This window comes from Balaenoptera borealis, assembly GCF_965194805.1.
Source record: "Balaenoptera borealis genome assembly, chromosome: 16".
Lineage (NCBI taxonomy): Eukaryota > Metazoa > Chordata > Mammalia > Artiodactyla > Balaenopteridae > Balaenoptera > Balaenoptera borealis.
In genome coordinates this window covers 55,713,969-55,738,341 of record NC_138872.1, presented here as the reverse complement: position 1 = coordinate 55,738,341, position 24,373 = coordinate 55,713,969, and the positions used below count along the sequence as shown (strand labels likewise).

The 24,373-nt window shown below is 39.4% G+C and overlaps 1 protein-coding gene across 29 annotated transcripts in view; it reads right to left on the bottom strand.

Annotated features, from left to right (window-relative positions):
- The window catches only part of RBFOX1 (RNA binding fox-1 homolog 1), a 2,204,510-nt gene that overhangs the window by 818,983 nt on the left and 1,361,154 nt on the right, over nt 1–24,373 (bottom strand). The window lies entirely within an intron of this gene.

Here is a 24,373-nt window from a genome sequence, read left to right as displayed (position 1 = left end):
TGTATGGTTTTATTTCAACATTAGGTCTTCTTTGTATGTCCTGACTATCACAATTAGCATCACACTTCCTAGTAATTTAATAGTATGGTGAAATACATATGAATATACACCTTTAAATTTTCTTATCATGTTTAATCCAGATTCTTGCTACTCAAAGTGCCATCCAAGGCATCAGCATCGCCCAGGAGCATGTTAGAAATGGCTAACATCAGATCAATCCCCAGATCTACTGACTCAGAATCTGTACTTTCAACAGGATTTCCACGTGATTCCTCTGTGCATTAAGGTTTGAGAAGCACTGCTTTAGATAAACCTCTCACTTTTACATTTATTCAACAAATATTTATTGATTGCCCACACTGTTGTCAAATACCATGGAAAGACACTCACGCAGGGGTAAGACTGATAATGAAGTATTTTCAAGATTTCCTCTGAAGAAGTGTAATGACCCACCTTCATGGCAAAATAACCAGAAGAAAATGAAAAAAAAAAAAATCCCCCCATCTTGTATTCCACTTATACAAAATCACTCACATGAGATACTAGTTTAAAAAGCTTTTCTGTGATCCACTAGTTTCTGGAAACCCTTACTTAGTACATTATCCAAAAGGTAAAGAGAGCACTTTCAGTTAAACTGAATGGTTTATAGGCCAGCCCTGCTGCTTGTTTAAAAGGCAAAATTCTAGGGAGAGAAAGGGCAAGAGATGGGAAGAATTAGAATGAGCAGGTATGCTGAATTTGCTCTTCAAACAAGCTGGCCAGGTTATTACTGTGACCTCTAGAAGCTGGTCACATACATACCTGGGAGGGCAGCTTTCTCAACACCTGGAAGCTTGTACAAATGCAGAATCCCTGGGTCTCACCCAGACCTACTGAGTCAGAATCTGCATTTAGCAAGACCCCCAGGTAATATCTGATATCTAAGTGAAAGTTTGAGAAGCTCTATACAGAAGTATAAGAACCACATCCTTAAGTTATTACATAAAGAACAAATATGCACCTCCCAGACTTTTAGGGTGATTGATCCTTCTTCTGATTTGCCCAGGACCAAAGTGTTTCCAGGATGCTGGGTTTTAAGTGCTGGGCACGGCAACTGCGGCGATCCAGGTAAATGGAGATGGTTAGTCACCCCACACCATCTTCACAATACGGCACAGAATGAAGATCAGGTGCTCCCAAATGCCCCCAGCCTCATTCTCTGTCCCCCTCTCAAGATGGCATCAAAATAAGCTCATTCTTCCTTTTTTTAAAGTAAAAACCCCTTCCCCACTCCAAGATGCAATAAAGGGCCATTTAAAGAGAAACTTGAGATATTAAGAACAAGAATTCTGTTGTTTTCCCCTAAACCTCTACAGAAAAGAAGAGTCATCAGTTCAAACTGCAGATTGAATTACAGTCCCCAAAGCGTACTAGGGAATACAATCTAATCACAGACGCTCAATAAACTATGGTGCTACTAAATCTACTTTACTTTTACTCCAATTGTTCTATTTATCATGGATTATTTTTATTATCCTGGGCATATAAATATTTTAGTTCACATATACAATTTAATTAGTTCAAAGTGCAAAATTAAAGCCACAAGAGCACATTTGTTCTGGCCACAGAAACCAAAGGCACTAGTCAACCAAGAACAGATATATGCATGTTTGAATGGAGACAGCTGTTATCCTGGGTAGCATAGCTGCAGTTAGAAGGAGGGGTTTTATCTGGGTTTCCTATTTAAACATCAGGGGTCTGGAGTTGTTGCTGCTTGAGAATTAGGCAATGTTTCAGCTCCCTGCCATTCTGAATTAAGGAATATAGCTGTTCTCGGTCTCTCTCTATCTATTAAACAGGACCACCTGGTGCTAGCCTCCATTCCTTTTGTCTCAGAATGTTTTTCACCTTTCCCAAGTTCATCGATTCTCAAGCTCTAACCTTTTTAAGAGTTTATCAAAAGTACAAATGTCCAGGCACAATCCACAGGAATTCAGGAAATGTGGAGTAGGATCCAGGAACTTTCTTCTAGAACAAACACCTCCTGGCGATTCTTAGGCATGTGGCTGGAAGAACAGACGTACAGCAGCCCTGTTTGGATCAATGCTACTGATCACAATGAGAGATAATATTTATTAGGTGCCGACTACATGTCAGGCACTGTTGAAGGGCGTGGCATATATTTGTAATCTTTCTAACGTCCCGATGAGTTGGGTGTTATCACCATCATCAACATTTCTAGTCTGTAGATGAGGACGCAATGGTACAGAAAAAGCCTAATCACCTTCTTCAAAGTCAACCACCTACCAGTTGGTAGAAATGGGACCAACACTCAGGCAGAGTGATTCTAGGACTCATGGTTTCAGACAGTAAGCTCACCAAACAATTTTGAGCATTCAAAATGCATGAAGCCAGGCGTGATGGACCCAAGTGCCACAGTTCAGAAAGACTGGACGCTCAGTGTATACAGAAGGAATGGTCTAATTTACTCATAAATCACTAGGTCTCTCCCAGGACCAAGGACAGTGGTTACAGTGAGTGGTTTGCTGTTGTTTTTGCTGCTGCTGTGGCTGTAGTTTTATCTCTTTTTTCATGAAAAGGCTTATTTTAGCTCACTGTAATATAGCATATGCAGTAACTGCATCAAGCCAGAGGAACATGAAAGCAGGAACATATTAAGCATGTGCTTGGGGAAATGGTATACGTTATATACGTTTAACTGTTACACCTCCCTGACATCGCGTATTATTAAGCAATAAACCTTTCTCTCTCTCTCTTTCTCTCTCCCCCTTAAACAGGACCACCTGATGATAACCTCCATTTCCATTATATACGTTTAACTGTTACACCTCCCTGACATCGCGTATTATTAAGCAATAAACCTTTCTCTCTCTCTCTTTCTCTCTCCCCCTTAAACAGGACCACCTGATGATAACCTCCATTTCCTGTCTCTGTTTTTCAGCTTTGCCCACCCTCATGGCTCTCAAACTTTAACCTCTTCGAGCCTTGTTTGTTTCAGATTCACCAGGATCCCAAGAGGGGTTTTGGACTAACACAATAGCCATCCAAGGCATTTCAAAGCTGGACAGAGATTCCTTAGCAGATATGGGTGATTCAGGCTGATCCGTGCTACCAAATGCTACCAGTGTTGCTGTCAATCAGGGTGGTGACTCAAGGAATGGCAGAGCCTTCCACCATTGAGAGGATTGACACGTTGCTTTATTGATTTGCTTCCCTGGAGCATCCCAGAGAGTTGAAAGCTTTCAGACCAGCAAACCAAATCTCAGTGCTGTGCACAGCATCTTACATTTGCCTGCTATATGATGCCCTGTTTCCTCCCTCTTACCCATCAAATGTTCCAACTTGAGATGTGGAAGAAAAAGGTAGATAGAGATCATGGTCCATTTACCAAATAACAACAAAGATGGCGATCATACAACTTGTTATCTTTTCCCTATCAACCCCCAAAATTATCAAAGAGAGAACGTTGATATGGATAGCTAAAGGATACAGAAGAAGCTGGGAGGTAGACACAGACACAGCTCCATGGAGAGTTTATTGTCATAAATACGTGCTCAGGGGAGGGAGTTCATCATATAAGAACCCGTAGCCCATAAGTAATATCTGTATACATTTGAGAGTTATAATAAATAAAATTTAAAGAAAGAGATGGAAAGAGAGGGCTCTCCTTTCTGGGGTGTCTATGATAGATGTATATACAGATAGAGTAAAGCAGCTACATGAAAAATTAGATAATGAAATCACAGATGACATCTATTCTGTTACTGACAGTGAAAGAAAAAGTTATTTCTCAATCATAGGAAATGACCCAGAGCAGTTGGCAGTGGGTGGGGTGGTTTAGGTATTTTAAGAAATTAGGCTCAATTTTTCTATTTCTTGGTTTAGCCAGAGAACGACTGTGGTAACCATGACATGTAAAAGACATGATTTCATGGAAAATAAGCCCTTATCCCAGTGGTTCTCTTTTTTTTTTTTTTTGGCCATGTCACGTGGCTTGTGGGATCTTAGTTCCCTGACCAGGGATTGAACCTGTGCCCTCAGCAGTGAAAGTGTGGAGTCATAACCACTGGACCTCCAGGGAAGTCCCCCATTGGTTCTTAATTTGTGAATTTCACTGACCAGCAAACACATTACAAACATATGACAATATGAAGGGGAGAAAGACGAGGGTTGGGTGATTGTGGGGGGAGGCTGGCATCTGTGTGCCATTCCTTGTTTTTCTAGTGAAGACAAAACTCCCCATGCTGATTTATTTCTTCTTATTTTGCTGTGGACTTGGGAGAAACTGGAATAGTGCATAACTGGCCCTCAAGTTAGCATTGGAAAAATCCCTGAATTAGATGAGCATTCAAAGCCTCTTCTATGAAGGTGAGTGTGTAAGTTCAACAAATGGAGGTGGTATGCGGACACAAGTGAGTAACCTAGAAGTCACAAATTATCCCAGCTTGGAATCAGCACTGTGAACTATCTGGTCCTTCCTATGAATCAACAAAACGTGGCTTTCCGAAGAGGAAGGTAGATAAACTGTAACTAGAAACAGAATCCCATCTTTTAAAAAAAGTGACATCTATCATATCAACTCTCAAGAGAAAATGTGTAGTATGGAGGAACCAGAATTAGGCTGACTGTCAGGAGAGGCGAGTTTTAGTCTTCACTCTGTCTAAAAACTAGTGATTTAGGGGAAATTATTCAATATTTGAGGTCTCAGTTTGCTCGCCTGTAAAATGAATGGGTTGGCCCAGAAGCTTTATGTCCCTCTCTTTTTTCATAATAGAGGAGGGGGGAAAGCCCTTGCCAATTACCTTGGACAGCAGTGCCTGCACCAAATAAAATCCATGCACCATCTGCTACTGAAAGAAAAAATTAAAACATGTTTCCCAACATCAACCACGCATCCATTTGAAGAGCAGTGAATCCAAACTGCTATTATGATTTACATTAAACATTCTGGAATGCATACATTGGAGCCATGAATGATGTTTGGGGGGCTTAGGGGGTGGTTTCTCCCACCTGCTTTAGATGCTTACAGAATATTCAGTTGATTTATATGTGGTCACTGAACAAAATAAGTGTGCTGCTAAACAGCCTATGCAAATGACTATGCACCAATCACTTAAAATAATTAGGAACTTATAAAATGACCATATGTAGTCATTATGAATAATTATATTAAGCCACAAAGGAAATCTCTCTCCCAACCCTCCCCCTGAATCCTGAAGGGAACCTAAGCCATAGAGAGGCAGCAGGTAATTAAACACCAAAAAAAAAAAAATAATAATAGAAGTTTACAGTTATGGAAAGCAATTTCCTGCAGTTGAGAATGCCTTATACTTGTATCAGCCTGGTTTGAAAGTCCTCATGTTAAAAAAACAAAATAAAAATCTATAGGGCAACAGGAAGATCTCACAGAAGACCTGAAAGTCCCATGTCTTTTCCCAGCAATCCTGGGTCAACTTCTGCAGGCAGTGTTGAGAAGGTGAAGCTTGCGAACACCTTCCAATCCAGGAGTAATTGAACAGTTCACCTCATCCCATACTTCCTAAACTTGTAGTTCACTTATTTCCAATGTTAGTTGGCAGTATGTTGACTCATGTTTGGTTGAAATTCCCTGGCATGCTTCATTACCTAACCAATAAAGCAATCTAGTGGAGTTATTGAATCATACATTGCTTGCTCTACCACCACCCTCTTGTTTTTATTTCGATATGTGATTGCTCCCCTGGACTACTGCTCAAGAGGGAGATAGATGTTTCGTAACATTTTTTTTTTAAATCATTCCCATCAGCTATACAAGACCTCGACTTTAATACACCACCTCCTCCTAAACGAAGCAAACAAACAAGCAGCCAAAACCAATACATCAACATAAATCCAAAATAAACCATGGAAACTAATGTCTGTTGCTGTGTGATTTTAATTTGATATAGTCCAACAACAGGGTGAAAACTGCAACGACTCATTATTTTTATTTCCTACAGAGCCAGTCACTTTGATTCCGTATTTCTTTTTGGCCTGAGAGTAAAGCTTCCACTTTATGTTTGTGAAAAGTCAATGATTTTGCATTGGCAGGAGGTCCAGGAGTTGAAACATTAGCTAGTCAGTGATGGGGGGGGGACCCAGAAATGTTTGGAAATTGACTAAGATGTCTAAACACTTTAGGATGCCAACGACGTCCACTGGGACACTGAGGTTTAGAGCATTTCTCATGGGGTGTCCTGGGTTAAGAACAAGTGCGAAAGTTAGCATCTTATAAGGAACTTACGGAGTCTGGTCAATCTCAATGGAAGAAAATCAAATTTCAGGGAAAAAAGGTCAATATATCTGCCATCAAATTTCACTTAAAAAATTATATGTGAAATCTATGGGTAAAAGGGAGACTACATTTCTCTTCCCACTGACCCATTAGGATTTCCTTAAAATTACAAACACTATCTTTGTAAATATGATACCATTTGACCAACAAGATCACAGTATCTGTTTTAAATTCTGGGATCTTAAAAAGAAAATGATAAACTTGTCTGGCTAGGGCTATTGTCTTGTGCAACTATATCAGGGACTTTTGTGAGATCTGGCAGATAACATCTAGTGACTGGTTAACAGATGCACGGCATCTATTTTAATCCCCTTCCAGAACAGCCTGTTTTGAACTTTGAAGAGTGTCAGACAAGGCAGACATGAAAACCTGCAGTCAAGAAGACTTGACGTCAAGTTGCCATAGAGAACATCATTACACGACAGCTTTTTCCAACCCTGAGTTAGTGCTGGGTGACTGGGAACTAGGTGGCACTGAGTGTGTGTGGGGGACACAGCACAGTTTAGAGTCTTTAAATGGAATGGTTTGAGGGAGAACCAGGAATATGGAATTTATCTCTCCACCAGTCTCTCTGGAAGGTGTGAACATGTTGACTCTTAATTATATATTTTAAACTCTCTGTTTTTTCCAAATTAGAAAAGATATACTCACCATTGTGTATAAATACATGCAATTATAGAATTCTAAAATGCTGAATGGAACTGAAAATGTCCTCAGGCATTACCCTATGCAAAGTTTCCCACATTTTAGATGCTGTTATACCATCTTCATGATTTTCAATATACGAGTACCATCTCTACTTATGACTCTTCAACAGCATCTTAAAATTGACCTTGTTTTTGTTATGAATTACTCACTTTACCCATGTATTAAGAAGTAATAGACATAAAACATAGTTTTCGTGTTCTACAGTTTTGTCTATTATGTAATAGAATTAATGTGATAGTTTGTGTAGCAAAATTCAATGTAAATTCTTTCATTTTTCAAATAGGAAAACAGAATTCCAGAGAGAAAATAACTTGTTCAAAGTCACACTGTAAATCCATGACAGATTTGGGGACAGAACTCAGGTCTCCTAAGCCCCAGTCTCAAACTAACACACTCTCTCCCTCTGTCTCTGTCTGTATGTCTGGAGGTGAGAGATAACACTTATAAAGTTACTTAACATATACAAAGTACTGCACCAAGGCTGACTTCATGGCTGTGTGACCTATACAGTCACACAGTCCCCCACACTCAGAAAGGTCCAGCACTTGGTTTAACGCTCTGCTTTTGCCATCTTAAAATTCTTAACAATTTTTTAGCAAGGGGTCCTGAATTTTCATTTTGCATGGGGCTTCACATATTATGTAACCAATCCTGCCTGGAGGGCAAGAAAACAATGCAAAAAATCTTAAAATAAATAATCAATAACCAACCATACATAAATGATGTATTAAAAAAGAAAAGCAACTTCCACGTAGCTGAGGCGATGACAGCTGCAGAAACTGTAATCTCCAGCACCTTCTCCAGACTCTACAGATCAAGAAGAACAAACCAACCATGTGAATTCCACACCTTTAGCATAATTTCAAGACAAAGAACAGTATAACTTTACACAACCTATGATTTCAAAATAAGCACCACATTCTAGTAGAACTATTTCTCTTGAGTTTTGACAAGAATAAGGAGAGTTCAGAAAAATATAGGGAAGAGAAGAAAGAGGAATAGAGGTGTTCATTGAATTAAAATCAGTCTGAGAAGGAACATCTGTCTTAAATGTGAAAATATGGAGAAACAGACCTGGCGGTTCACAGCACTAACTACAGGGAAGGGACATAACAGTGTTCTCAGAATGTGGGAGGCAGTATTGGAAAGACAGTGGTTCTGAGAAATAGACAGTAATCAGGGTGAGAGAACTGACCTTTGGAAACTATGAAGTGAAGGGAACACAGAGCAAGATGGAGGAATTAAGGATCCAGTAACACAAAGAAACGCAAAAGAACACAGTACATGTAACTCCTCCTCTGGAACCTGCCTGTCCACAATAAAAACTAACCATTAAAGAAAATACACTTCACTCTACTGACAGAGGAGAGCATTTGTGAACTTGAAATCTTGTGAGGCACCCCCACTGGTAGCCTCATAAACGAAAAGTGATAATCCAAGCATATCAGCTACTGAAAGGTCTCCCCCAAGTTCCAAGCATGCCACAGAAGAAAACTGAAAGACAACATCCCATACTGAATTAAATATCTCAAAAAAGCATTTGGGAATATATTAATCATAAATTCAAAAATATAAAGTGGAAATGGCCAAGACACAGGAAGAAAAGAAATGGGCATTGACTGAATTAATGAATGAAATAAAAGAAAAAAGAAAAATTATATAAAAATAAAGTCAAAATTATAAAGTGTCCCAGAAAACAAAAAGGGATTTGAATGAGAGTTTAATATGGCCATTAAAGAAAAGCAATAAAACAATCAAGAAAGTAGACACAGTGGAGGAAATAGAAGACATGCAAAGAATATCCAACTTATGTAAAATGGAAGTCCATGGGGAAGAAAAAAACAAAGTAACAGAATGGAATGAATATTTGAAAATATAACAAGCTTTGGAATAAAAACAAACAAACAAAACTTAAAATTACAGAGCTTTAAAAAAATAACAATAATAAAAATATTACACATTAAAATCCAGAATCTAAGGGTTACATTTAAAACAGTGATCAGAAGAAAACTCATAGCATAAACACCTTCAATAAACATTTAAAAATGTCGATAAATTCATTAAATTCCCTACTCAAAAAGTTAGAAAAAGACCAATGAATTAAAACACAGAAGCTTAAGGAAGGGATTCATAAAGATAAAACCAGAAATCAATAAATTAGGAAAGAGAAAAACAATGGATATAATCACCAAATCAAAACTATATTTTTTTGTAAAATAAAACCAACACAAACTAACCACCACTTAATGAAGGGGACAAAAGGAGAAAACACAAATATACAAATAAGAAATTACAAGAGAAAAACAATTAAAACAAAGTAGTTTTTTAAAAAATCATAAGAGACTACTTTGCACAGTTCTATGCAAATTAATGTGAAAATCTTGATGAAACGGAGAAAATGAAAGAAAAAAAAGAATGAAAAATCCCATAGAAAGATGGGCAAAAGAAACGAACAGACAACATCGACAAAAATAAATCAATATAAAATGCCTCAAGTATATAAAAATATGTTCACAGCACTGAATCAATATGGATCGGGAAAGGGGAGCCCACTGACTTCAAAAATTTGCTTAAATTCATACAACCAGTACAAGTAGTAACAGATTGTAGTGATTGCCTGGCTCCAAAATGCTTCTTTTTTTTTTAAACGTATTGCCCTGATTCTATCAGTGGTTCACTTACCCTCGACACACTTCGGCTTCTTTGCCTTAAAAATTATAGAATTGAACTAGACAACATCTAGAACCTCTTAACATTGTAACATTCTGGGATGCATCTCAAAGACTGAACCTCATCGTTCTGATATCAGCATCTGACACCACTGGCCACAAAGACCATCTATTCTGTTGAAGTCCTGGTAAACCATGGGGTGGTTACCATGGCTTGGGAAAGAATTCAGTGACATTCATCCTATCATGTCCTTTTCATGGTTTGTAGTCTTCAAACCTTAAGTTCTTTCTCAAGAAAACTCTACTTAAGAGATAGGGGTCCTGAGCTAAAATCCTGATCTACTAAATTCAGGGAGGTTGTTTAGTGATGTCCCCTAGGAAATTTCATGACATCCATATTTCTGTACAGCAGGAGAATCATTTTCAGACTGCACCCATCCGGGTGGAGTGAGTTTTTCAGGCAATAAAACCTCACTGCCCCATCATGCAGCAGTAAGAAGAGAGAAAATACAAGGAAAGAATCAAGCAGTTTGAAAAGGGACTCTGAGTTCTTGAAGCTTAAAGACTGCTATAGAGTCACGGCATCTCTCAAACACAGCAATGCCATTTCAGGACACAAGCTGGAGACGGACATGACCACATGGCACCACAGAGGCATCTTTAGAGATTGGTTGAACATTCTGTGCCCAAAGCAGGCTGAACATTTTTAGAGAGGCAATAACATTGTTATGAAATTAGAATTAGTTCCAAGAGAATTAGATGCCTCATTGACTGGTGTGGAACCCAAAGGAAATACTCTACAGATGGTAGGAAATTTAGGAAAAGGGAAATCCTATTCGAATCAGAACAGATATGATACAGGAGACCTCACTGACTTATTTTTCACCAGTTACTTAGTAAACAAGGATGGGATATTAATATTAGAACTTCTCTCTGTAGTATAGAATTATGCTTGTGTTAACTTTACAGTATAATAGAAATATAATTCGATTTTAATAGCCTTGGGTTAAGTCATTGTATTATTAGGGAAGACTAAGTTCTGTAACACACAACGCCAGGTCACTGAGATTAACCCAAGAGAAGTTCATTGCTCATTTGCAACTCGTTCTAGGGAAATGGGTGAGGTGCTATGATCATACAATCACTTGGGGACTCAATCTCTTTTATCTTGTAATATGGTGCTATAGACTGAATATTTGTGTCCCTCCAAAATTGGGGCCTCTGGGAAGTGATTAGGTTGTGAGTGTGGGGCCCTCATGAATGGGATTAGTGCCATTATAAAAGAGGCCCCACAGAGCTCCCTCACCCCTCCCACGATGTGAGGACTTAGCAAGAAGAAGGGCCCGTCTATGGACCTGGACGCAGGTCCTCACCAGACATCAAATCTGCTGGAGCCTTGAGCTTGGACTTCCAGCCTCTAGAACTGGGAGAAATAAATCTGTGTTGTTTATAAGCCACCCAGTCTATGGTATTCTGTTATAGCCCAAAAGGACTAAGACATATGGCATCATCAGAATTAGCCTCCACTGTCACTGTGGATGGAAAACAGGCTGTGAAGGGTCACACGGGGGTTTATGGCTAGATCTGGAAGTGGCATACCTCATTTATATCCACTTTCTGTTGTCTAGAGCACAGTCACATAGCCTCAACTTACCATACAGGGATTGGGATGCAGTCTACCTGCAGGCAAGCCCAGGAGAAAAATAAAATGGATTTGGAAAACACAAGGCATTGTTAATGCTGCGGGCTTATTAATCATTTTGCTATTTCTGCATAAAATTCCAAGTAGAAGGAGCTTCTTTATGTTCTGTTATTGATGAATTCCTGAACAGGATGGGACCAACCTGGCTCTTGCTCTTAAGACTGTGCTGCCTAGAATGGTCAGACCGGGTAGGCACCTGTCTTAGAGAATGCTGTCTCCTCTATCCAGCTCATTTCTGACCCGGAGTGCTACACTTGACCTTAACTCCACACACCTGATAAATGTTTCATCAGTGTTTCTTGGAGAGCTCAGCTGGGGCAGGAGATATTGGATCTTAGTGGAGGTACATTCTACTAGGGATGCTTTCTTTTCACATATTCAGAATTCAAACCAACTGCTACATTGCCGACTTTCCAACCTAAGTCCCAAAGCAGGGGGTTTACAGCCAGATGGGTGACCTGTGAGGTGGGCAGCGCATGGTCATCTGAATTTCAGATAAGATCCCTAAGAGTTAATAAGCCCTTTATAGAAAAGAAACTGCTGACTAAGCAATTCTTTTCCTTCTGGTCTGAAACATGTTGTCCTCAAATCAATTCCCACTCCCAATCAATAGTGACCACGACCCTCACTGTGACCTCATCGTCCACTTCTACTAGGTGGGCTTTCTTCATCTTATTTCCAACAGTTTAAGGAAAGTGCTAGATGTGAAAACCACAGTGCAAGGGCCCCTCACCCCTGGAAAACAGCCCCTTCCCTATATTTTTGACCCCTAAGTGAGCACAGAATCCCACGCTCCTCATCATCTCCACATGGGTCAGGGAAATGACATCTCGTTTATTTTTTTAAAGAGGCTTCCTGGCTCACGTGGTCCACTTTTGAATACCTCTGAGCTCTGTCTGAAATGTTCATGGCTGCCATCTTCAAAGGGACTACATTGCTTTTCTCTTATGTTGCCTTGCACCTGCAAAAGTATTTCTCTCACTTGCTCTACGTCATGAAAATGTTGGCACTGAGTAAGTCCAAATTTAGGAGAAGGATGCTGGCTGGAACAATGGGAAATCCCATCATTATGGGGGGAAATGGCATGCATGGCCCTTTGTAATATGAGAGGGGTTACAGTTGGGGGTTAAGAGACGTTAGACCCAAGGAGCCCTGGCTCCTCTCTGGGCCCATACTTGAGAGCTTCCCATTCTGACACACCCCCCCCCCATGAATGAGGAGTCCACAGGGTCAGGAGGACGCCCACCTGGATTCTGAACCCCACTCATTTGGGGGTACCCAGGATCCCAACATTTTTGCCACAGTAGACAGGCCCACTCCAGTCCCTGCACATAGACTTTTTTTCCCAGGTAGGTCCTCCCCAGGGCAGACGGCACCACTTATGTATGTATCCCCACGTCCGAGAGCGTGGGTCAAGGAGCAGCCACTGGGGAGGGTGGACAGAGCTTGTAAGTGCTGGCTGGGAGGTCATACACATGCATGCAAAGTCCCTCACTCACAGCGCATTTGGCCAATGATAAGAGGAACCCAATCAGCTGCATTGGTTTTAAAGTCTAATACACTTTGGGTCAAATTCCAACGCTGCCACCTACCAGCTCTGTATCCTAAAACCAGTTGTCATTGTACTGTTGTTGTTTCCTGCACAGGCTTTGTATCCTCACCTGGAAAATGGTGATCACAGCAATAGGAAGGGCGCTTTGGATTTATGTCATATGAAACTGGACACAGCCAGAAAGTGCTCACGTGGAGCACACGGAACATGATGGACATTCGGTAAGTGTGTTTTTTGTTTTGTTTTGTTTTTTGTTTTTATTGGAGTATAATTGCGTTACAATGTGTTAGTTTCTGCTGTACAATGAAGTGAATCAGCCATATGTATACCTATATCCCCTCCCTCTGTGTTTTTGATTGTGATTTTGTGGTTGGAAACACATAAAACATGGCACATTCAGTGGAGAATTTGTCCAGACATTTTGAAAGTGGTTGCTTAAGTGTTAAGAAGAAATACTATTGAGTGTGCTCTGGTGACATTAGGATGGGAAGGTGTTACACAGACACAAGGGATTCTTAGTGCCAATTGTCTGGTTTAGATTCTTACTAAGGATCAGTGCATTTGTGCTCAGTCTGGAGACACCCCTCCCTGTCCAGCACCTCACTCTCTCAAACTCTATACCCAGGACCCTGGGACAACTTGCTGGACCACAGAAATGGCTTGAGAAGTGAAGTGGCTCATGGCCCACCATCCATGGTGTTTTGGAGGATCCTTGTTTTGTTTTGCATCAACACTTAGGGGAGTTAGGAAAGTAGTGGGGGGCTTTTCAAATTTGTCTCCTTTGTCATTTTTCTCAAGAACAGACCAGATGGTATAACCCTTAGCTCAGGAACGAAATATAACCCCACACTTAATAATGAATACTTTTGGGGGAGAAACCATGACCACTTTCTAAAGTCATATCCTGTATTTCATATGAGTAATATATTTTATGTGAAGTGCCCATACTTACTTCACTCAGAAGTGCAAAAAAAAATCAATGTCAATGGCAGCCATAGTTTATCCGTGAAAAGAAAAATCCCCCATCTAAGCAGTTAAAAAATACTGCTTGTGCCAAGCAGTATTCAAGCAACTGCAGAAGAGCGCTAGGTGACAATAATTCTAAACCACCTTACCTTAGCTCTTGGGCAATTCTCTCAACTTCTAGCTATATTTCTTCCAAAATGTCATAAATATAAAATAGTCAATTAATATCCAATTGTTGCCACCAATATTCACTTAGTGAATAGAATGAATAATAGGTATCATTAGTTCAATCAATGATTCATCTGGCTAATTTCTTGTCTTGGAAATTACAAGAAAAAAAAGAAAAAATTATGATTGAGGGAAAATGTAAAGTAAAGAAATGTAGACCTATCTACTAATTGTATCCATAGACCTCATTTGGATTTCAATTCAAATAAACTAACTTTAAAAATATGTAAAGTAATTGGGAAAACGTGGACACTGACCAGATCAATGTTCATGTTGTAGGGTTAGGTGTGCACCTGTCTAGAAAATGGACCTGCTCTTTTATGGATACATCCTGAAACATTTACGGATGAAATGTATGATGTCTCACCTTGGCTTCAAAACAATCCAGGAATGTGGAGGAAATAAGTGGGGATATAAATGAAATGCGATCGGTCATCAGTTGATAATTACTGAAGGATCTGAAGGTTCATTTTACTATTCTATACTTGGACATATGTTTGTTGTTTTCTATCATAAAACATTGAAAGATATTCCTGAGATAAAATGAATATTTTAATTTACTTACAAAAGTGATTAGAGAGACTGAATTGTTATCATTGATTGTTTGATCTTCGGAATTCAATTCTCATGAAACCATCAGTGTATGACTTGGCACTGTGAATGCAAAGCATGTTTTTTTCAACAATGCATCCTACTTTCAATCTATTTGTTATTCCACTTATGTTGAAATGACAAGATTTATCCCACACAATATAAGTTCACACATGGAGTATGAATGTATATTTATATGAGTTTTAAACTGACATCTTTACTGCTGTTCACGCACAGATATTACCACCTGCCCTGAAATTGGAATCTGGGAAAGCTCAGATGAAGCCATTTCAATAGGGATGGAAGTCAGCTTTGGGTAGTACCAGTGCCTCCCAGGAATACGCTTAGTGCAAAGAGGGAAAATGAAACTGGAAGGCTCCACTACAAGGTGCAAAATACAAACCTCCCCTTGCGTTTTCTCAGCATATTCAACTTCCTGGTTAAAAATTTATCAAATCTACCAGTTATGAATACCAAGCACTACGAGCATGCATGAGATTAAAATATCAAGGTCTACAGAGTTAAGAAATTGTCAGGGCAAGAAGCTGGATTTTTTTAAAAAACTGAATAACTTGTGAAATTTCCATTATTCTGTCCTTTTTTTTTTCTTCTACTCTGATAGGAATTGCAAACAGACCTGCAAGGTCTAAAGTTGCCTCAGGGAAATGAATTACAAAATGGAATATAGAAGCCTTCCTAATAAAATCATTAAAAAATAAGTTGAGTGTACGTGTAGCTGAAAACTGATCCCTAGTGTTTTTGTTTGTTTGCCCTCCCCCTCCCCCCCACCCTTTACCAGTTTGCCTTCTCAGGGACAGGTAAATACCATTAACTTAAACCCTCTCTGCTAGATACAGGAGGAAAGTAACTTGTTCATGCACTTACATACCAATCAATTATTACTTAATTTTTTAAAAAGGCAATGCCAGAGTACATGTTAGAATTTCCTCCTTTCTTGGCAATTATTTACCTTCAGTCCTAGATCAGATTATAATTTTTTCTGAGGGTCAGGATGTAGGGAAGTATATGGCACAGAGTATAGAGGACTGCTTACTCTAAGTCTGGCATTTTACTAAATTGAGAATAACATACTTATTTAACAGAATCCCTATCCTCAGGTAGCTTTCAGATCACTGTGCCATGCATGAGAGAAGACTATTAGTTTCTTCACTTTAATTACAATTGCATAAGTATCACAAAAAAAAATCGTTTTAACCTCAGGGGTAATTCAGGAACTATACAAAGACAGGTGTAAGTTTCCCCTTAAAAATTAGTATTTGCTGAAATGAAAATGGGCCATATGCCTCGTTCATTTCACAATGCTAGGAAAAAAAAAAATCCAATGCAAGCCACTTCTGGTCCCAGGTGGTAACCTGTTCCAGTATCAAATTTAACTTCTAATTTGATTGCATCTATGCAGTAAGGTTTAGCCCCTTAGTGTGGCTTAGTCACAGGAAAGCACTGAGCCTCAAAACACATGCATGGATTTATAGCTTTGTTGCTGTTGTAATAATTCAAGTATGTAGAGATGGCATACTGTTTTGTCATGGATAAAGGAAACTCTGCCCACCCAGAGAGGCTGCTGAGTCTCCAAATCGCCCAGGAAAGAGCATAAACCCTGGATGGGATCTGGTCAAGCTCTGTGATCCTAGTGAATCTTCCATGTGTTTTAATCCTATGCATTTTAAATTTCATCCTGTTGCTTCTCCTTAGTGTATTCTCTCCTTTCTTCTTTTTTCTCCCTCTGTCTCTTTCTTAACTTCCTTCCTACTTAACATTTAAAAACCCACGCTCCAGCAAAGGAAAGTGTTGATTTCTTCTTCAGAACCTAGGAAAGAAATTGGTGGCTGTGATCAAACTTGGAATCAATAAGCCTGTGCTCACAATCCCTGGCTAGCCATTTCTCTGTCACTCGCAGGAGACTTAGAAAGAGGCGTTCACTGCAGTTTACCAGCCAAGCGAAGGCTGTGGAGGCTTTGCAAATAGCTTTCCACAATAAGGGATTTTCATAAAACACAAGGATTTCGTCTCAGAGACTGACTGACTGTGGCTTATCATGCATTTGTTTACATGGCTTCCTCCTTCCCTCACCGTTCCCCGTCTTCGGGTTCACAGCCTTGAAAGCCACTGAAATGGTTGTTTTTCAGTGCTGATTGCAGAAAACACAAGGACTGTATTGGCTGAGACTCCAAATTCACTTCCTCTGAAATGACTGGGACAAAGTGGGAGAGGGGGCTGCCTGGGATAACAGAGATAATTGTATAATCCTCCATCTTTCTCTTTTGAGGTTAATTCACGGAGATAGCTTGACATAATTGACTCTATAATTGGTCTCATTTTATTTGTTTGATTAATTTTTAATTCCAACACTTCTTTTTGGCAAAATAAGATGTTAAAATTCTCTCTTTACAACTTTCTAATCCCAGCCTGATGGGTATTAACAGTTTGATGTGTATCTTTATAGACTTTTTGTACACACTTGTAAGTACATTGTATGTACATGTACAGGGAAAATAAAGATATATATTCATACTTTTTTAAAGATATGAGATCAGGCCATACAGAGCTGTTTCCCAATATGGTAATCACTCCTCAGTGGGGTTATTTATTTTTATATTAATTAAAATCAAATCAAATCAAAACTTCAGTTCCTCAGTTTCACTAACCACATTGAAAATGCTCAACAGCTACGTGTGGCCACGGCTACGATATGGGAGAGCACAGATATAGAACATTTCCATTGTTACAGAAAGTTCTATTGGAGAGTAGCTGATATAACATATGCTTAATTATCAATAAATTGGAATTTTGTTCTTTCCCCTTAAAAATAATTCTTGAACAATCTTAGACTAACATCGAGAAGTAAGACTATCTGAATTCACACTCAGTGGCAGAGATGAAAATTGGGTTGTAGACACTTAATTTGGTTCAAGAACCTATTTTTTTGAGGTCCTAGTTGTAAGGATTGTGATCTCTACCACAGAATGCAAGTGCTCAATTTGTTATGCCTGTGTAGTCTATCGGGTTTGAAATGTCTAGCTTTAATGACTATATTCGGATGCTTTCCTGGAAGGACAGTATTTCAGTTGGGACAGGATACAGTAGATGTGCTCAAAAATACTCCCTCAAAAGCTTCCTCTCAAATTTAGGCAAAAAAAAAAAAAAAAAGTGGCCAATCTGTATCGTAGAAACTCTGGAATCTTTCAAGTATCTTCCCAGAGTGCCATTCTTTGTTCTGATAACTTGATATTTTGCCAAGAGCCCAATACTGGGTGGTTTAAAGCTGGGAAATTAACAAGAAATCCAAAAGCCAAATGAGCATTTACAGGTAGAAAAAGCAAAGTGTGATTATCTGGTCTCTGAGGAGCTAATTACAGGGTCAGTTGAAACTTGGAGGATCATGGGAGGACGCACACACACACACACACACAGACACACGCAAAAAGGCACAGGCACACATGTACACACATGCATGTACATGTGCAAAACTGTTCTTCGGCGCCCACCTCCAAAGAAGCAGAGAGCTGCATTGCTGCATAAATAAATCATGTGGACGGCTCACTGCTTGAGCACAATCGATTGCTCCCCCGTACTAAGGTCAGGCACTGTATACCCGTAGCCTGCGCTGACCCACAGTTGTATATAAAATATGATATTAAAGGCAGCTTCCCACCAGCCTGCTTCTACCTGGGAGGCTCGCCATCCATCAATCATTCATTCTCCTTTGCCTGCACCAGCACCATCCCCAGGCTGCAAACTTTGGGAAGTTAATAGGATTGAAAGGAAGACTGGCCCTCAGGAAACCCTAAGTCCATGTCCTCGAAATCATGCAGCACCTAACAGTTTTTCTAGAGTGTACTGAGCAGGAACTAATGGGCCAGATCTAATGGCTGAAGGGACTCTCAGTTTAAATTATTTCGATGATTCTATACGGACATTATACACATTGCTCAGCATGGGATGAACCTCTTCCAGCACTTTCAAAGATCACCAACGTTCTGAGAGGGAGAGGAGAGCAGAGACGTGATAGAGATGCGTCTTTTGCTGCACCAGGATTTCTCAGCCTTAGCCTGAAATACGCAGGCTAGCCCATTCTCAAGGCTCTGACCTTTAAATGTATACCACTTTTCCATTAATATAGAGGTAAAAAGTTGCAGAACAGAGAATAACATTTGTCTTGGAGGTTTATAGGAACACTGTGACCTGACCTACATGGACAGCTACAAGACCAAAGGATTCCAGCACCAAGAAGTCTGCAGCAACCAACCACACCCCCACTTTTAGTATAAAAGAAGCCTGAATCCTAACTCAGAGAAGATGGTTCTTTGGGACACCAGTCCATCAGCTTCCAGGTCTGCTGGCTTTCCAGATAAAGTCACTATCCCTTGCCCCAACAACTAATCTCTCAATTTATTGACCCGTCGTGCAGTAAGCAGTAAGAGCTTGGACTCCGAAACATAAGGACACCAATCCTATGAGATTAGGGACCACCCTAATGACCGCATTTGAACTTAATTACTTCTTTAAAAAACCTTATCTCCAAATATAGTCACATTCCAAAGTACCAGGAACTAGGATTTCACCATATGAATTTATTGTCTCCTTAAAAAGGAAACAATTCAACCCATAACAAGAGGCAAATCCCAGACCCAAATACATGATGTTTCTGTATCACTAATAAGCTGCATTATCTGTTATAGATTCAGTCCTGTTATTTAGAATCAGGCTCTCTCCAATGTTCATTCTCTTTCTGTTAAAGAAAGAGTAACTTCCTTGACCAGGGAGGCAAGGAGAAAGAATTGAGCAAGTGTACAGCTCCAAGTGGTTGAGAATCCTCCTGCCAATGCAGGGGAAACGGGTTCGAGCGCTGGTCCGGGAAGATCCCACATGCTGCGGAGAAACTAAGCCCGTGCGCCACAACTACTGAGCCTGAGCTCTACAGCCCATGAGCCACAACTACTGAGCCCGCGTGCCACAACTATTGAAGCCTGCGTGCCTACAGCCCGTACTCTGCAACAGGAGAAGCCACCGCAATGGGAAGCCCGCACACGGCAATGAAGAGTAGTCCCCGCTCACCGCAATGAGAGAAAAGCCCGCGCACAGCGACGAAGACCCAATGCAGCCAAAAATAAAAATAAATTAATTAAAACAAAAAAAAAAATGGTACATTAAAAAAAAAAAAAAAGTGTACAGCTCCACCTCCTTTCTCTCATCTGTATCTCCCTGTCAGGCAGAGAGAGACTTTTCTGGTCCCTTTTCTGGTCCCCTCCCTCCTCCCAGGGCTGCTCTGGGGCCAGACAGACTTTAGGCTTGGACAGCTATCCTACTACTCAGCTATGCCATTGTGACACAAAATCAGCCACAACCCATAAATGAATGGGCGTGGCTGCATTCAAGGAAGACTTTTTTACCCCTGCTTTAGAACATTATATACATTATTGGATTTGTATAATTTCAGTTGATACTAGACTCGGTGGCATTTAAGTAAAATTGGGGCACCTGGAAAAGTGACAATCGCTCTCCTGTTAAGAAAGCACCAAGGGCCCCACCCTCCTATTTTTCTCACCCATAACTATGAATAGATATATATAAGAATATTTACAAGAACACCATTTTAAAGGGCATTTTAACTAAATTTCTGTTCCTTGTTTCCTTTTTCTTTTTACTGACCATGTTGCCTCCAGCTCTGGTTTCTAATTTCTTTCCTCATTAAAAGTCCTGTCAACCTTCCCAAGAATAAAGTCGTTCCTTTAAAAATACCCATCTCATAAAAGCCCTGTGCCCAGAAGGCATAAGATAAATAGAATGGTTCATGAAATCCCCCTCCAAATAACAGACTTATGAGAAATAACCCCGAACTTTGATTTCAAATCGCTCCAAACAAATCACCTTCAAACTTGAGGTGGGTGTCCTCAGAATGTGTTTTGTAGCATCGTCCCTGGGCAAACACTCCACATATCTAGAGGTGCATTTAAAACACATCTCATCCCTTTGTTATATCCGTGCACATATCATCAGCAAAGATCAGGCCACATGATTATGTCCTATTTCAGCAGGGAACGTTAGCAGAGAGGGCTATGGAATACCCCCTGTTACTGCAAGTTGGAGTCAACTGTCACAAAGTGGGGATGCCACAGAGAATCCTTGCTTATGTACAAGGATTCTGTTGTAGTACTATTACCAATAGGCAAAAATGCTCTTACTCAGAGTAACAGTCCAATGTTTGTTAATAGGGGGTGAGTAAACTATTAAGAAACACACATGAATTACTGAATATTGGGTTATTGCTAAAGAGAATGTAGTAGATGGATGTGTACAACATGGAAAATATTCATGATACACTGTTAAATGGAAAAAAGCAGATAAAATATAATATATACATGTATGTATGTATATATATACATATGCATGCATATATATGTGCATGTATGTGTGTGTGTATATGTACATATACATACATCATCTATCTATACATGCACTATATACAGAGAGAGGTCATTTTGAACAAAATTGTATATGTGTTTGCATATGTTTATTCAATAAATATATATTAATACATTTATTCATCTATCTTTCTCTCTCAGATATACTCTTTTTCTCTCAGATACTCTAAATATTTTTGTCAATGTATAGAAAATAGATAATATTTACAGTAGTTTCCTCTGGGAAGTACATTTACAAGGTTTGTGTGGGTTGGAGAGGGAATTTCATCTTTCTACTCTATGTATTCTTTTTTTTGATTTAAAAAAAAATTTATTGAAATATAGTTGACTCACAATGTGCTAGTTTCAGGTGTACAGCAAAGTGATTCAGATATATATATATATATATATATATACACACACACATACATATAGGTATGTATGTATGTATATATATATATATATATATATACACACATACATATAGGTATGTATGTATGTATATATATATACACATACATATAGGTATGTATGTGTATATATATATATATATATATATATATATACACACACATACATACATATAGGTATATATGTATGTGTGTGTGTATGTGTGTGTATATATATATATATATATATATATATATATATATATATATATTCTCTTTTTTAGATTCTTTTCCATTATAGGTTATTACAGGATATTGAGTATAGTTCCCTGTGATATACAGTAGGTCCTTGTTGGTTACCTATTTTATATATAGCAGTGTGTATATTTTAATCCTGAACTCCTAATTTATTCCTCTCCCCCTTTGGTAACCATAAGTTTGTTTTCTATGTCTATGAGTCTATTTCTGTTTTTTGTATAGTTCTTTTAGATTCCACATGTAAGTGATATCATATGATATTTGCCTTGCTCTGTCCGACTCACATTTTTATTTTTAAAGGAAAAAAAATAAACCATCCACCCTAGGAGAAAAAAACTTCGAAAATGCTTTTAAATAACATTATTGTTTTAAAAATTACAAATGCTTGTTGTTTGGGAAAAAAACAACAACAACAGAATGAAGTCATCATTTTCCCTAACTCTCTACACTCAGTTCTCTGGGTGTATGTACTGCTAACAGTTCAATGTGTGTCCTGAAGGACCTGCTTTTAATTAAATCAGGAAAGATGTTCCTTGGGAAAGACCAGCTTCTTGAAGCTACAGACAGACCGGTCCTAAGAAACAGAGACCGGAGGGAGGGTAGCTGCCTCGTGTTCCACGCGGCCCCAAGCCTGGTCAGGAGGACAGAGCATCGTTAGGTTATCCCTGAAGACGGCTCACACCAGGCTGAGATGGTTCCCAGAACTTGAGTGAACTCGGTCACTTAGGGATGTCTACAGGGAAAAGACCCAGGAGATCTCCCAAACCCCAAGCCTTTGAAATATGGCTGGCGTGGTGAGGCGTGTTTCAGGCAAAGGTAAGGAATGGGAAGTGTGTTAACAGTTCCACATACTGCTCGTTTGGAACTACAGAGCCGACACAAGACAGAAACTGTGCCAAGGGAGGACACAGGACTGCTGAGAAAAATACATATTTATTTCACATGAAAGACAAAATTCCTGGGTGTGACTCAGGGGTTTAATTTAGCAATTATCACTGAGCCAATGTGTGGGTACACAGAAATGGCAAAGGAACCGTGTCCCATTGCAGCACTATTTACAATAGCCAGGACATGGAAGCAACCTAAGTGTCCGTCAACAGATGAATGGATAAAGAAACTGTGGCACATATATACGATGAAATATTACTCTGCCATAAAAAGAAACAAAATTGAGTTATTTGTAGTGAGGTGGATGGACCTAGAGTCTGTCATACAGAGTGAAGTAAGTCAGAAAGAGAAAAACAGATACCGTATGTTAACACATATATATGGAATCTAAAAAAAAAAAAAAAGGTTCTGATGAACCCAGGGGCAGGACAGGAATAAAGACACAGACATAGAGAATGCACTTGAGAACACAGGGAGGGGGAAGGGTAAGCTGGGACGAAGTGAGAGAGTGTCATGGACATATATACACTACCAAATGTAAAATAGATAGCTAGTGGGAAGCAGCCACATAGCACAGGGAGATCAGCTCGGTGCTTTGCAACCACCTAGAGGGGTGGGATAAGGAGGGTGGGAGGGAGGGAGATGCAAGAGGGAGGGGATATGGGGATATAAGTATACATATAGCTGATTCATTGTGTAATACAGCAGAAACTAACACAACACTGTAAAGCAATTATACTTCAATAAAGATGTGAAAAAAAAATCACATGAGTGTGGACACACACACTCACACACACAAATGAGTTCACAATCATACATTTCCTCCATGGTCAGTCTTCTCATAAGACTGAAATGAAGCACGTCTGGGGAATAATTTGATAAGAACGGACTTCCTTTTCTGAAAGAGCTTACCTCTCATGCCCTACCTAGGCAGATCCAGAAGAACATCTACACTGCTTCAAAAACATCTTTACTTGGCTCATTCTGATTTTTTTTTTATTCCCAAAGCATCTTACTCTGAGTCTGAATCTTAGCCCAAACTTAATTTTGATCATCAATGGGATTGTAGCATTTTCAATCCATGTAGGATGCAAAACTAACAGCCTTTGTTGTCAGATTCACTGCCCAGCTAAATAACTAAGGAAGAAATTCCACTAGCTCCCTCACAATATCATTTCCCACATTCTCTATTCCTGGCTATGTCTAGTTTTCTATCATAATTTCTTAGGTATCAGTCCTGTGGGATTTAAGAAATTTATATTTTTCACAAATGCTGGACTGCTTGTCATTAATCATTGTATTCATCAGAACTTGTTTTTTTTTGGTTTGGTTTCAAACACAACATTGATTCAATCTAGCTTAAGCAAAAAAGAGATACCTTGGATCATATGAGTGAAAAATCCAAGGATAACTCAGGATTTTGGCAGAGTGAGTTTCAGGGGCTTGGCAATCAGTCTTTAGTGCTACTGGGCTTTCTACAGCATTGGCCACACTCTCAGGGAAGCACAGAAAGTGCCAACAATTCCAGTCTCAATGTGCTCCGTTACCAACGGTTTCGACAAATGTTCTGAGATTGAGTCTTCTTGTCTGGATTTGTCACGTGCTCATCTCCTGGCCAATCCCTATGGTTTGGAGATGGAGCTTTGCCAATTGGCCAGGATTAGATTACATACCCAATTCTAGAGCT